The sequence below is a fragment of the Bacillus rossius genome, chromosome 3 (assembly GCF_032445375.1).
Source record: "Bacillus rossius redtenbacheri isolate Brsri chromosome 3, Brsri_v3, whole genome shotgun sequence".
In the NCBI taxonomy this organism is placed as follows: Eukaryota; Metazoa; Arthropoda; class Insecta; order Phasmatodea; family Bacillidae; genus Bacillus; species Bacillus rossius.
This window is the reverse complement of record NC_086332.1, coordinates 111,064,017-111,079,628: the sequence shown is the minus strand read 5'-3', so window position 1 is coordinate 111,079,628 and position 15,612 is coordinate 111,064,017. Positions and strand designations below refer to the sequence as shown.

The window sequence follows — 15,612 nt, the reverse complement described above, 5'->3', positions numbered from 1 at the left end:
TGTTAGGATTTGATTTTCGCAAAATTTAAAATTTTTGGTTGGATGTTTTTGTACTTTGTTTATTTTTAGCGAATATCTTTTCTTAAACTTGATTAGTTTCAAATATATAATTAATTATCTTTAAACCTTATTGACATATTTTTGACGCGACAACGTCTAATAAATCGATGAACGCCGGCTGCACGCACGAAAAAGTGTCCCACTACGGATGTGCCCTGTTTGCTCATAGTACGCATGCGTGGCATCTCTCTTCATGCTCATTGTACGCATGCGTGGCATCTCTCTTCCACTCGATTGGAACAACCATCGATTTGACTTTTCAAACATATTTTCGTCGTTTGAATTATTAATATTACGTAATTTAACGATCGTCCACCGATTTTCAGCACAATCGGTGCGGTTATTTAAAAGTAATGTTGAATATTCAAATACGTTTTGAACCAACAATGGTGTTTTACAGTTACACATAATAATTCAAATTACACCCGGGATCTTTTGCACAATGTTTTAAAAAAAATATTGTAACACATTATAAATAAGTTTGGTGTATTTGGGATGCGTATTTGTTATGAAATCATGTTATAAAACGAAATAATATTATTCCCCTACCGTGAACAAATTTTTTATTACACGTATATACCATCTGAAACTATCAGATACAAGATTGGCCTCGTGGTCTTGTGGTTAGCGAGGCCAATTTATGATCTGAAGGTTGTCGGTTCAAATCCCGGCAGCTGTGAAATTTTTTTTTTGTTCTTGTATAAATAAATACGACGTACGCAACATTTCAAAAGTAATAAATATATTTGAATTAATGAATGCAAATAAAAGTAAATTTATTAATTAAATTTTACATTTCATTTCACTCCTTTGTATCCATACAAAATAGTGATAATTCAAAAAAAATTATTCGATTTTATTCATAAATATATGCAGAGGTAGATTTTATCATACAAAAGATAGAACAATTTTAAAATAAATTTCTTCCTCAAACAATAGGTATAAATGCCTAAATGGTTTGGTTGCAAAAACCAATTACGGCTCAGTCTCAGGCCGAATATGATATTTCCTTTTCTTCTGGATCAATCATTTCATCAATGTTTTGTTATGACGTTGTCACGTTAAACTATCGTCCGTAAACCGACTTTACAGACAACTATTTTTTACAACAGTTTAGAGATATTGTAACCTCTCGTGTCTAACGCGAGGGGCACAAGGGATGAAATGGAAAACAGAGGTGTGCATTGTGTTACACGTTTATTCATCCAGAAACACATACTCTTAATGACATCAGATTAAATACAGAAAATAATACCGAAGTATATTTGATTTCAGAGCCTTGGCTCGTAACAGAAGTCGAAAGTAACTGCGAAAAAACAAACAAAACAAATGATTAGCAGAGCCGTTATTTTAGTGAAACCGCCTTAACAAAACACTGGGCTTGCGGCTCGGCAACTACCACGCGACCCCGGCGGGGAAGCGTCGGCTTACACTGTCAAAACAAATTACGTGACAGCAAAAATAAACCATTCTTTACTGCTCCAGCCAAAACATTTACACACATGAATGAAATATTTTACAAGGCAATCTGCTGTTTCTCTATGTAACAAAGAATAGTAAACACGTTTTCTGACTTGGAAACTCGATTAAGACACAACTATAAAAATTCTAATTAATTACGTTAAAACACTTAAGACTGATATTACTCTCAATAAATAATTAGTACACATTACCGAACAGGTAAACAAGTGACAGATAAGTTAAACAGCAATTTATATGCTTAATGTTCGTATCTTTTCAATTTACGAGTTACTTTATTTATAAGTTCAAAAGGTGTCGTTCAAAGGCGAACATGTATGCTGTACTGATGTGGCTATTGCTGCAAATGATTAAAGTTCTTGTTAGGCATTTGTGTCTTTAAAATCTTAGGTCGGGAACAGGAACGACTCAATCAGTTTTCCCACAAATATTGAACTTCCAGTTATTTCTTCAAAATGTAGTAACCGTTGCTTTCGGGATCTCTGTTTCTAGTCGAATCAAAAGATAAATGTCTCTAATCGGTGGGTTTTTATGCTCGCACACCGTCAGCTCGAAACCCTGCCTCCGTCACTGCTAGCCCCTTTGCAAGTTTTACTCCAACTGGTCTCACTGCTGTCTCTCTGTCCCAGGGCAAATTGGGGACCTTTTATACCCTAGAACTTGAGGTAGAAAACATTGGAAATTGTTCTGGGCCTACAGGACCGGAAATGCCGCGTAGGCGACGTCCGGTTCAAAGCCCGCCACACGAACTCCGTCGAGCATTTCCGAGCGGCTCCGACGCGTGGCACAATTCCTGTTGGCCGGGTAGCATCGGGCGCGCGGTTAGGCGCCACGGAGATGTTATCATGTACGTAGTGCGAGAGCATACGTAACAATATATATCAGTAATAATATATAACCTAGTTTTTAAGTTGGCTAAATACCTTTCTAATGAAAAAAGGGGGTTGTCTGTAAAGTCGGTTTACGGATGATAATTTTACGTGATAACGTCATAAGAAAACGATGAAATACTGCATACTTTTAAATTTTCAAATATTATTTACAGTTTTTTGCAAATTTATTTAAACAATTAGTTTAATTATAATCACGAAAAATTAGTTTAAAAGACCGCCTTAACCTGTTTGATATTATGGAAGATTTTCTCGCACGGTGGTTGGCCGGTTCTTGCACGCTCGGCTCAGGCGGAACGTGACAATTTTTCGTGCGTGCAGCCGGCGTTCATCGATTTATAAGACGTTATCACGTCAAAAAAAAGTTCATGAAAATCCATCATGTAGTTTTCGATTGATGATCAATCAAACAGACAAACGGACAAACAAAAATATTTGAAACGATACTTTTGAGTTCTCGTTTAGGGGAAGGTGGGCGAATTCTGCGCACTTAACTTGGGACGTATCTAAGATATGTAAATAATGTATTCAGGTGAAATGTTTTTTTAAGGGTGTTTGTTTGTATCATAATCTTCATTCATTGTAATGATTCGAAGCGCTAACATAATAACCAAAAGTCATATAAATTTTAAAATGAAATGCTGCACTGCGCAGTATTACCACACCCAGTCGGGTAATTCTGCGCTGTATACTGGGTAATTCTGCGCATCACTAATTATAGATCCAACCAATAAAATCTGAACAAATTTCCCCAAATATTAGTGCATAATTAATTATTTTAAACTAAAACACCAAACAGATCAAAGTGAAGTAACATATTGATAGTAATGTTTTAAAATTGGATGATTCAAATAAACGAAAATAAATTCAGTTACCACCAAATATTAAACAATCAAATAGACACAAGAAACACACGAGTTGATGATAACAATAAAGTCTCCGAAATTGAATATTTGGGTTAGTATTTTTAATAAAAGACATAAAAACATCACTAATAAGTAGGGCCATACATATTTCGCGAAAAGATTCCGGGACAAGCTGAAAGTTAAAACACTGTAGCATCGTCTGTGTTTCGTGATTGGGTGAGTTTCTTTCAGGCACAAGTCGATTGTTAAAACACCAATCACAGTAATTCATTGCGGAAGTAAATGCGTCCTGATTGGCTCAGCCAACTAAGGCAACTACTTCTCTCGCAGACGGCCGCCAATCACAAGGAAGAAACAGCTGGTGTGCGTATACCTTGTTGCAGTCTAATAGACGTTCAGCTTTATTCGCGAAAAATGCCTACCCCTGCTAATAAGTTTGAGTTAGCTTATCATTGATGTTAAAAAAAATTAAAAAACTAAGGTGACACACATTTTGTTATTCTTTGACACACAAATCGCATTTGTAGTCTGTATCTTCATGTATCAACCCACCACACTTCACATACCTGTACCACAATTCATTATCGCGGCCAAATTCGTCACAAATTGAACACACATCTAGATTCAAAGGCTCAATGTTATCATTATTGCTGTAATTACACAAATCCTTCTCGTTGATTAATTCGGTCTCAGACTCACTCTCTGATAACGTTAGTTGTCTCTTGCATCTTTTGCGTGTTAGCTTCGTGTTTTTCTTGTCTGCTTTGTTAGGCCTAGACCTACTACTTGTTTGGATTTTAGCTTCCTTCTTCCTTTTATTATTTTCTCTTTTTTTCTCAATCTCTTCAAGTTTTTCTTTCATAGGTGTTCCAGTTAAGACTTCTGACTTTTGTTTTCTTGATTTAGGCTCTTTTGGTTTATTTGTGCCAAGGAATGCAGCATTCTTTGAGGGATCAGGCAAAGGTGAAATGTCTGCCACCTTCACTTGTTGGACATTTCCTTCCGTAGACCTGCGTTCTTTTCCTGTCTGGCTAGGTGTACAGATAAAAGTTACATGAACACCATCACTTTTCTTGGAAGATGACATGTCTGAAATTTCTGCCACTTTTGTTGGTATCTGACTAGGTCCAGCATCCCTTGTTCTTTCGCTTCTGTTTGTGTTATTCTGCTCTTCGTTCTCTTCAGCCTAGCCGACTTCGATTTCAGTTTCTTTACCACAGGCTTCAAACTCCATGTTCAAATGCTTATCAGGGTTAATGGGTGAAATCCCAGCTGCTGAAAATCCAGAAATCCCCTTTTCCATAGTTGCAACTTTTAAATATGCTTGGTAAAACAATTCGGTGAGTTCATACTGGGTTATTTTCCTGCCTGGTTCATTTTGGGAAGTAAGCATACTTTTTGATTTCAAAAAATGAGAACACTCTCTGTAGAAGGCTGCTTTTAGTGGACTGAAGAACGTTAAATCAAGAGGTTGAAGTCTGTGAGTTGTATGGGGTGGCAGAGATGAAAGGACGCCGCCGTTTTCCCTACAGAAGTTTTAGATTATCACTGAAATGCGGCTAGAGTGATTGTCCAGGATCAACAGAATGGGATCAGGGTGTTGTATGAAAGACATGCCATTAAATCACTAAAAATTACATTTGCATTAATTGAAAGCAATATTTAAATGCATTGGGAACCTAAAACACGCACTATTTACCTGAAACAAATAAAACTAAGCCTTATCAATTGAAAACATTGAGGGCAATTCTGCGCACTTGCGCATTATTACACTACATCTTTGCGCAGAATTACCCCAAGCACAAACATATTTAAGGCTCGCCATAATATAATTTTAAAGTGATCAGTTAAAGTTTTTATAGTGCTCAACCGGAAGAATATATGGTCAACTATTGTTGCAAATATAATTTACTACTAGAAACACACAACTATTGTACCATACCTCTATTTATTCTTCGCCGAAAATAACAACAATTTCGATCTGAACCTACACACTGTTGTCGTAACCCAACTAACTCACACAATGGCGTCTCCTTCCTCGCACTAAGTCCTCAGTGTCACCGCCGTGTGGCAGCATTATACAGACCGACGCAGTGTACGTCAATTCCGAGAAACCTCACTGCGCAGTAATACCCGCTGCGCAGAATTCGCCCACTTTCCCCTATATAGAAAGTTATTTCCAATATTTTTTTTCTTTTCATAATTTCATATAATGTACAGACATTTTGCATCGAACAGTTTTATTATTAGTATAGATATACGATAAATAGCTTGGATTAATAGGAAATATAGTGATGGTGGTGGTGGAGGCATATAACCTGAAATTATATTTTTAAAAATATGCTCAGGTTGTCCGCATTCTGGAAAGTTAGGGAAAAGTCAGGGAAGTGGAAATTGGTCACGGAAAGTCAAGTAATTTACTTGCAGTCCTGTAAAGTCATGGAATTTCTTCAGTGGTAGTAATTTAAAGAGGTAAATTTCATACTTCAATCTGCCATCACCAAGATTGGGAAATAATATTTTTTTCAGATAATGTTTAAGTGCGTAGTCTTACACTTTTAAAATAGGTTTGCAAGGTTCTGTTAAATATTTATTTCTGTTGTATAATTCTAGGCCAGCCATGGGAATGTCTGAGGCTTTATTTTCCGTATTTTCTTTCAAAAAATCACAAAATAGGTAATTTTTTTTTAAAATAGTTAGTAAATATGAAATTTTGGTCGTGGAAGGTCAAGGAAAAGTAATGGAAATTTTATTGCAGATTTGTGTGGGCACTGTATGCGATATCTTAACTAAGGCAGCAGGAAGTGGTGCACATTGAGAGTGATAATGTAACCGTCCAAACCTCTTGTTGATTCAAGTTTTTAAATACAACTAATTTTTGTTTTCAAATATCCTTTCGAAATATACTTCTGTATCCACTACTGAGCGACGTTTCGTGTTACCTTACTTTCACCCATGTATTAGTTGGGTAGCATCCCGAACATCCTCTCACAACGTAGCTGCTACTTGTTTAATTCCTTCCCGCGCACTAGTTTTGAAAGCAGATAACAAGCACGCAGTCCCACGGCGCAGAAGGTGCACATTGTACTCGGAGGTAATTGTGACCGTTGAGAAGCTGCGTGTGAAGGCAGTCGGCTCCCAGCCTCAGTATGGCGCTCCCATCCTGCTGCGTTCTCTGAATAATTCACGCTATGGGCAGTTTTGGTTTAATACAATTTTTTGGTCATACGTCATTGCAGTTTTGCCCTGTCTGTCATGGAAAAAAAAACAACTCAAAAATGCAAAATAAGAAATAAAAATGAAAGCAGAAATCCACAGAGAACAAGACCAAATCAGTAGAATAGATGTAGGCCTACCAAAGGTATCAACCTAAACAGGTATTATGAATTGTGTTGTCGTCGTTGTGTTGTACATAATACCTAGGTTTCTTTTCATCGTTGGGTCCAACTGCTTGATATCAGTTGATTTAGGCTTGTTCTCTGTAGGTTTATGTTTTCAGTTTTATTTCTTATTTTGCAGTCTTGAGTTTTTCATGAAAAACAGTGCAAAATTGTAATGGCATATGCCCAAAAAAATTGTATTATACCATCCTGTTTGGTTCAAACTGGGGTGGGAGTAAGTCACTAGTTTTGGCAGGAAAAGGTATAGATCTGAATAAAAAAATTGGTTGTCTGTAAAGTTGGTTTACGGACGATAGTTTAACGTGACGTCATAACAAAACATTGATGAAATGATTGCATACTTTTATGAATAAAATTGAATCATTTTTATTTTAATAATAAAAGAATAAATACTTGAAATTATACTAGTAATGAGTTTTTTAAAATGCAAGAATAATTAACCTTTATTGCCGAAATTGTTGTTGTAATAAGCAATGAAAACCACATTAACTTTTCACTTCACTTTATAAACAGTCGACGAAACAGTTCACGTCTAGATTACTTGTAATTAATTTTAAAAACTGGCGTTTAGCTATAAAGTTAAAAATAATTATGAACAAGTTTTCATATGAATAAACTGTAATCAAATATCCATCATCAATTATATGAATAACCATATTTTTTTAGTCAATTGTAACATAACCTATTATTACTGCACTCGCCGACAGGGTAACAGAACACAGCGTAACAGAACAATGTGCGTAACGGGACACTTTTTCGTGCGTGCAGTCGGCGTTCATCGATTTATTAGACGTCACGTCAAAAGTACTAACTATACCTACTGTTACTTTCTATTGTTTTACACTAGCCTATTGAGTAAATTTTGCGATATTGATACGCTTTTATAAATGAACTCAGCATCTGTTTAAAAAAAGGCAAATCTCTAATTAGGTGTTGTAAATGTCTAGGATGTTTAAGCCTCCGTTTGCATTTCAAAGACAAATGTCATAATATAATTCTTACACCTAACCCGTTTATCAATTTACTATGCAATTTTTTTTAGTATTTACAATAATACTTTTAAAGTAACTAATATAATTATACATTTAACTTTCAAATATTTAATATTATATTTACAATTTCATTAGGTTATAACGCAGGAAGAAAAACAGTGTATCATTATTTTTGCTATCGCATCTAACAAATTCAATATGTTCTAAAATAGTTAAAATCTGAAGCTTATGAACATTTCAGTTTTTTGTGTTAAAAGTATTACATTTAACCAAACGAAGCGTTGCTGCTGTTAAAAGAAAGCACCAAATGGCTGTGACTAATGTAAAAAAAATAAACATTAGCTCCCCTATAGCGTTATGAATAAAAAAACGTACTAGATCCGTGGTTACACGTACCAAAACACTAAACATCTACTAAACGTATTAGCAGCGGAGACTACTCGACTGTGGTGCGGCGATCCTGCTTGTTGGACTCGAGGACGCGCGTCGCTAGGGTTCCGGGTGTGGATCCCTGGCACGCAGTGGACCAGTTTCCCTCCTTTCCGACTACCCTGTTAGCTTCAATCTGGTGACAACTAACCCAGCCATTACTTTGAAAATAAGACATGTTGCATTGGAAAAATGGAAACAACCGTTCCTCGAATTGTATGAATAACAATGTTACCATTTATAATGGGCGATAACTGGGTTCCTAAGGGATAGCCCAATTAAGTTTTATTACAGTCTTATTGTTTACTAATATTATTCGCCGATGTTGCACTTTCCTTTCCTCGGATTCCGCTTAGAACTCCCACGGAGACTGGTTTCGTTGCTTAAGTACTCATGGGTCGTATTTCCAGTACAGATGAGAGTGGCTGTGACGAATCGCGTCATCCCGGGCCGACTGGACGCCCGAGCAGTCCAGAAGGGCGGCGTTCAGTCTCGCCACTCCGCGCGGCGGCCTGCGGAATCCTCAAGACCGCTCAGCGATATATGACGGCGCCGAGGCAGGACGATGCGCGGGGAGGGGAGGGAGTAGCGACGACGCTTGTAATCCGGCCCCAGGCACGCGTGGCATGCCTTATGTCAGTGTGCGGCACGTCACATGGCACTTGAATCCAGTGGCCGTGTGGGCCGCCAGCCAGCTCCGAACCTGGCGCGTGTTGCGTTCTGCGTTCGTAACAATAATTTCACTCTGATACAATAAATATCTCGCACCAACTTTGGCAGGAAAAGGATAATAGACGAGGTTTGGCTATTAAATAACCGGACTGAAATCATAACACTTTTTATTCGTCGCCAATTACAACAGAAGTTTTATCGCCTTCTATTTACTCCCCTTGGCGATCTCTACACCGCTCCATACGACGTTTCCATTGTTGAAAGCAGTGTTGGAAGTCCTCTTCTGTCAGCTGGTTGAGAACCTCCGTCGCTTTTTCTTTAACGCTTCCACACTTTCAATTATTGTCCTCTTCAGCGCCGACTTGACCTTGAGAAATATAAAAAAAACGTTACAGGGGGCAAGGTCGGGCGAGTACAGTGGACGTTCTAACACGGTGATGCCGTATTTTGCGAGGAACGCTTTCACAGACAAGGCATAATGGGCTGGTGCATTGTCTTGGTCTTGGTCTTGCACAAACGGGTCTTCGTCTTCCCACACGCTCATGTAGGGTCGTCAGAACCTCGATGTAGAAATGTTGATTGACCGTCTGACCCTCGGGTATCCAGTGAACGTAGACAATGCCAAGAATATCGAAAATGCTTTGAATTTGGATTTTCTCATTCTTGCTTTTTTTTTTGCCTTGGCGAGCTTGGGCTCTTTCAATGCATGGATTACCTCTTTGTTTTTGTCAAAATTGTAAATTTATGTGAAACATAATCCATCAGTATGTTGTTAACCTGTTGGACAAATTCCTATCACAGTGAAAATGTAATATTTAAGAGATAGTCCCCAGGTGTTACTTTAAAGTATATAATTCTTTTAAGAGGACTTTTTTTTAACTAAAGAAACGACATTTTGTTAAATTATGCTTGTTTTAAAGGACTCATGAATTTACGTTTTTGTTTCCATTAGAGCACGTACGCTGCGCTTCATAAAAAATTAAAATCGTTAGTAAATACTCGTGGTTTTCGCAACTGCACGCTGTAATATCTTCTGGAGCTTACAGGTATCGTAACTACAACAAGAAGACTACTGATGGGAATGCATGAGAAGTTGTTTTGTCAGTCATTCATTAATAAATTAAGTTTTCTCCTAAGATTCTGAATTGACATTCGATACTGGAAGATTCCCGAGGATTTACTGCCACTCACAGGACATAATCCAAACATTATTTGGAGCAAACTATGTCATAGAAATGTGGGCCGTAATCTAAATATTTGCCGAGTACAAACATTTTTAAAAATGTTGAAATTATACCCGAGTTGAGATAAATACAGTGATGTATTGTCAAACGGTATTGTTTACATCTGATATTCACATTTGCGTGTAACAAGCTTACAAATTATGTTTTAAATGTTTCCTTCTACTTCCATGCTTTCGACCGCCTTCTTAGCTGCTGCACACGGCTGTATTTATTTGATTACTGTAACGGCACTAATCTTCATGCTGGTGCAGTCCTTTGGTAACCACCGTCCTGCATCCATTCCCGTACACAAGCTATGTGGAACCACACCGTCAATGTTGGGAATATGACCCTTATGTATATGGCGGTATGATGATGGTATGACTCAGCCTGAATAAGTGGTGAAGAACAACAAGTAGTACTGCTTGGTTGCCGAACAAGGCTACGACGATATGGCCTGCCTTGGACCTGACATCTCCGAGAGCACAGCTGGTCTGGTTACACTCCAAGCCAGAAAAGGAATGCTCTGGTCCCTGTTCCGTGAAGAATCGACTGAGAGAGAGAAAGATAGAAAGAGAGAGATCTTTGGATTGGGGGAAGGGGGTGGTTAGGCGCCGCGAATCTTTCGGGTTTCCATCCTTTATACTTAGTCATCGCCGGACGCAGAGGGAACGCGTTTGGGAAGGGGGGGGGGGGTATTTTCCCTGAAGTTATGAACAAATATGCGAAATCTCGGCGAAGGCAGTATGTTATTTTGGGGTTAAGGAAGGTGAGCTGTTACATACAATAACTGGAGTGTCACAAACCAAAAAAGGCAGTGATGCATGTTGGGAATAATAATGTAACTGTCCAAACCACTTATTAGTGACGTAAGTTTTTGAATATAACAATTCTTATTTTATTTTATTTTTCTAATCCTCTTCCGAAATAAATTTCTGTATCTGCCGTTGAAATATAGTTCTCTTATTAAAAAGCTGACACCTATGAAATAGCTGGAGTTAAAAAATTCAGTAACTAAAAAAAACTGTTATAAGACCTCAGAAAATCCACCAGCACGTGCTTATACAAATCGCTGTTACAAGATGTACAAAGCTTCACTGAAAAACTATTAAGTATACAATATTATTGCTTTAAATCGCGACTCTATGTAAGCTGGGACACCCAGCTGCAGTCGTATGCGATTGAGTGCTTGCTTGGGCCGCGCATCGAAGCGCAGGGACGAGCTGGCCTGGGCCTCGATTTGAAACGCATTAGCCTCGTCTTATTGTGACTCCCGCACTCAAATAGTAGGACTGCTAGGCGTTACCACTATGTTAAATGCTGGGTAATTACGTTTTCTTTCCTGACATACCCACGAGATGAAGCTGTCAAGATGGCGGACTCGCGCGTGTAGCAGCATGCACCCGTAAATTTTTCGCGTTTCTAGACTGCTATTGTAGAATTCCAATTATAGTTATGTATAGCTAAATACAATTTACTGCATGTTTGTTGAACACAATTTACCTTTTGCTAAACACTTGCGTGAGTACATAACCTCGCGACCACACAACACTCGCACTTGTCACATCATTCGTAATACAAACCCTTAATTTTCAACACACAAATATTTTAATAAAGCTAAACTATGTATATGAAGCCGAAATCAATCATAATTGTTTTGATTTCTGTTGGTTAATCAATATTGTCGTTCGTAAAGCGCTATGATAACATTCTTGATTCTTAATATAAACAGACACCTTAAAAATAATATAAAAAAAACTTTCAAAAGATAATACACATTATTCCAATATTTAGCAAAAAAAAAAAACTTTTATAATTCTGTGTATACAGCCCTAATTCCAAAAAATTATTCCATTATTCCATAAGTCCATTGCCACGCTGTTCTCTGTTCGTGCAACTGTATGCCAAATAAGAAATTGGCCTTTTCTTGAAGTTTTTAACTGACCCTCAACAAAAAGTTACATGATCCAAATCATCAATCACTTAAACACATTATTTTTTTATTCCGTTTACTTGCTAAAATTCATATTTTTACAAGCGAGTGACACTGCAGCTCTCGCACCCTGGACATCATGAGTGTCCAGGGTGCGAGAGCTGCAGTGTCACACGCAAGTGGATCAACTTGCCTGTAACAGACAGGTAAACTCGATTTAAGGCTCCCGAAGCACAATTGGAAAGCAATGATGTGACGTAAATTGTGTCTGATTTCGTTTTATAAGAACCTAGATCACGTTTCTTCCTTCCAACGGCGTTTTCTCCCCGCCTTGTCAGCATTATTATTAACATGAATCATTGCATCTACGGATTCTTCATTAACCTTGAACTACCGTTGTTTGTTATTATCGTGTTGCTTCCCGCGTATTACTATCAACAACAACGTTCAACATGACTGAACTGCGCTTAGCATTTAAATTTATTTTTAGCGTTATTAATGAAGGCTGTGCCTAATATGCCTTACATAAGATATTAGATTTTAAATTTAAAGATAGACGTTTAACATATTAATGGATGACCTATCTGTGCAGGCACCATGCGATCGCGAATTTGTCTAAGAAAATGTTGACAGGTGAGACATTTTAAAACCGGCCTATATGGGTTACAGATAGATACCTTAGTTAATTAGCAAATTGTAGTTAAGTTTACAAATGGTATGTCCATTTTTAAAACAAATTTCGAGTCACAGGTATAATACTGCATTCAACAAGTCATACTTAGTTCGACTTACGAATGTACAAAAGCTTAAGCTGTCACGATACAGCAGTAACGGGAAGCGAATGAAGCACTGACGGGCGATGCCAGAGGTTTGGTTTAGTTGGCCTCGCCGCCGCTGAAGAGAGACAGCGCTCCTCGCGGCCGGCCGGCCAACTTGCAGCTCATCGATTGGTCGGCCCGTCACGATCCCGGGCATGGCGGCCTGACGTCACTGGAGGCGCTATGACGTCACCGGGGACTACACGTGGCAGACTTCGCGCCGGGCAAAGAACTGGTGGCTGGAGGCAGCAGCGCCACCTACCTCGCGGGCATTGGACCGCGCGTGTACGTGGCGTATCCTCCCGCATTGCCTTCGAGCTGCTCTTTCTCGGGAGTCCACGTGATAACTGTACCGAAATAAAGCTTTTGAAAAGTAATAAAAGTGTTACCTTGTGCCATATAATTCTGGTGACAATAGTTGAGTGATCTACGGGTCTTTTTATTAATGTATAAATTTTTACATTCAATAACAAACCTATTTTTCAGTTAGTATGAATTATTTTGTGGACTACGTAACGTTTAGCAAGGTGACTGTTCTTATATAATTTGCGGCGCTAAAATTTTTTGTAACTAAACACGGTTATATGCAGTTTCCTTCTTCCTTTCGTGTACCATTATTTTCATCAGTGCACCATTATTTTCTCCAGTGTACTATTATTTTCACCATTGTACCATTACTTTCACCATTGGGCTGTTATTTTGAATGTTCCATACCATAATGGAACGCAGACGCTCTATAAGATCCCAGACTGTCCGAGGGTCTGGAGACAGCCTGTTGTAACTCGTACCAGCATGCTTACAGCGGCGAAAAGTTCTCTCGGGCGGCTGCGATGCTGTTGACGAATGAAGTTCACTAACATTTTATAGAATTGAAACAGTACCGTAAACAGACAGAGAAGAACGCAACGAAAACGTTTAGAAAAAGTAATACTTAAAAACAAACTGACAATAGTTAGCTTTTGACAAGTACATAAATACAGAAAATAGCGAGCAAAAAGAACGAACAAGTCGTGCATGGTTTTTGTTATAAAATAAATCATTAGGATTCAGTTTTTTAGTGCAATTGAGGTTCAAATTGTATTTTTTCCCCCGCGGAATTTATTAATATAAAATTATGCTTACCTACTTGGCCTAAATGTAGACATCCAACAACCACATTATCTAACTAGCTGTAATAAATAAATATTAATGTTGATGGGCTAACATACTTATGGTGAGTTTAAAAACTGTATATAACAGAATGGAAAATGCGTGATGTAAAAATGCAATAAATGACTTACGTGAAAAATGTAATATATTTCACTAATATCGTAAGTTTTTGTCGGAAAAACGGTTGGAGGTGAGGCCTAGAAAATGTCTCAAATGTGTGAAATAAGTGATACAAGTCGGGAAGTCGTGGCTCGAACGGCCCCGGCGCAAGACGACAGCCGTGGCAGTCCAGAGGACTTCCATTTGATTGTCGTTGTATGACTAAGTCTTTACTTTCTTATTTATAATTTTACAAGTTAAATTTTGCGTTAAAAAGCTTTCATGTTTTACAGGACGAGAACATCCTGTAATTCTTTATTTCATTATTTTTTATTATATTTATTTAAAATAATAAATTATTTTTTGTTGTGGTGACAATGAGATAAAATTAACTCTGTATTTTTATAAACACTAAATTTGAAAATTTGACATTTTATTAATGTTATAAGATGTAGATACCTCAGGGATAACAGCGTAACTCTTTGCGAGGGTTGTGTACGCAAGAGACTGCTACCGCGGTGTTGGAAGCAGGAAACCACTCCGCACCTGTGCCGGACCGAGTCCTTGTTGTCGACCATGGCCGAGTCCTCCCACCACTACAGAGCACGTGGAGACGCACCAAGTGTTAGGCAGGTATCGGGTGGAATAGTCACATCATGTTTTAGGTGGTCACAAACGTTTTTTGACGTGTAAACATCTTAGCTGTCGGTATACGGCATTTAGTAGGAATAATTTCGTGAAAATGGAACGTAAGTCTATGAACAGAAATGTGTCACAAAGATGTCAGGCCCACGTGTAGCAACAAACCCATACAAAAGTCACATTCGTAAACATTAAGGGACATACATTTCGTTTTGGTGTGCCAAATGAAACTTTTTTGTAGTGAAACTTCCCTGGAATATATTTAAATAACTAGAATAACCATAGTAAAATTTAATCACAAGTTTTAAAATACCTAAGAAACTAGCATTGCAATGATTATAATACAAAATACCTATTCTCCTAAATTAAGGGGTGTGGTTCAAATCTCATTCCTGGAATTTTTTTAATAACTTATAACATAATATAATAATGTTAAATCAGCTCAATAAGGTTTAGGTTTGTCTGTAAGAAGTATTTACAGATTTATTTTAGTAGTTTAAGAAAAATATACATAAACATGCACTTAGTGTTCTAATATATGTTTTAAAATATTTGAGGTTAATATTTTAGTAATTCCATAGAAGTTTAACTTCTAGCGTGTATGGAAACTTTATAGTATTAACTGTTTAGAGAATTTTAAGAAGACGGACAGTATTTAAATAGCAATTCCTTATCGAAAATCAGGCCCAAAGCCGGAATTTTATGTGAGTCATTTATAATATTTAAATATTTCATTTTTTTTCGTGCTACTGATTGCTGTCTGCGTTTGATGGTAACATGCAACGTTTACGATTCAAGTAGAGAATTCTAGCGGCGGTCGCAGAAAGTATGGTCGTGATTCGCATTCATAAATGTTGGTATTTGGAAAGAGACTATTTTATTTATCAGCTTTGTTTTTATCACGTTCGGCATTATTTTTAAGAATTCTACGTTAAATTTCGTGTTAGAGTTTCGTATTA

The 15,612-nt window shown here is 37.6% G+C and overlaps 1 protein-coding gene across 13 annotated transcripts in view; it reads left to right on the top strand.

The window, feature by feature from the left end:
* LOC134531133 (protein turtle) overlaps nucleotides 1-15,612 on the top strand; it is a 423,117-nt gene that overhangs the window by 162,074 nt on the left and 245,431 nt on the right. The gene's annotated exons all lie outside the window — the stretch shown is intronic.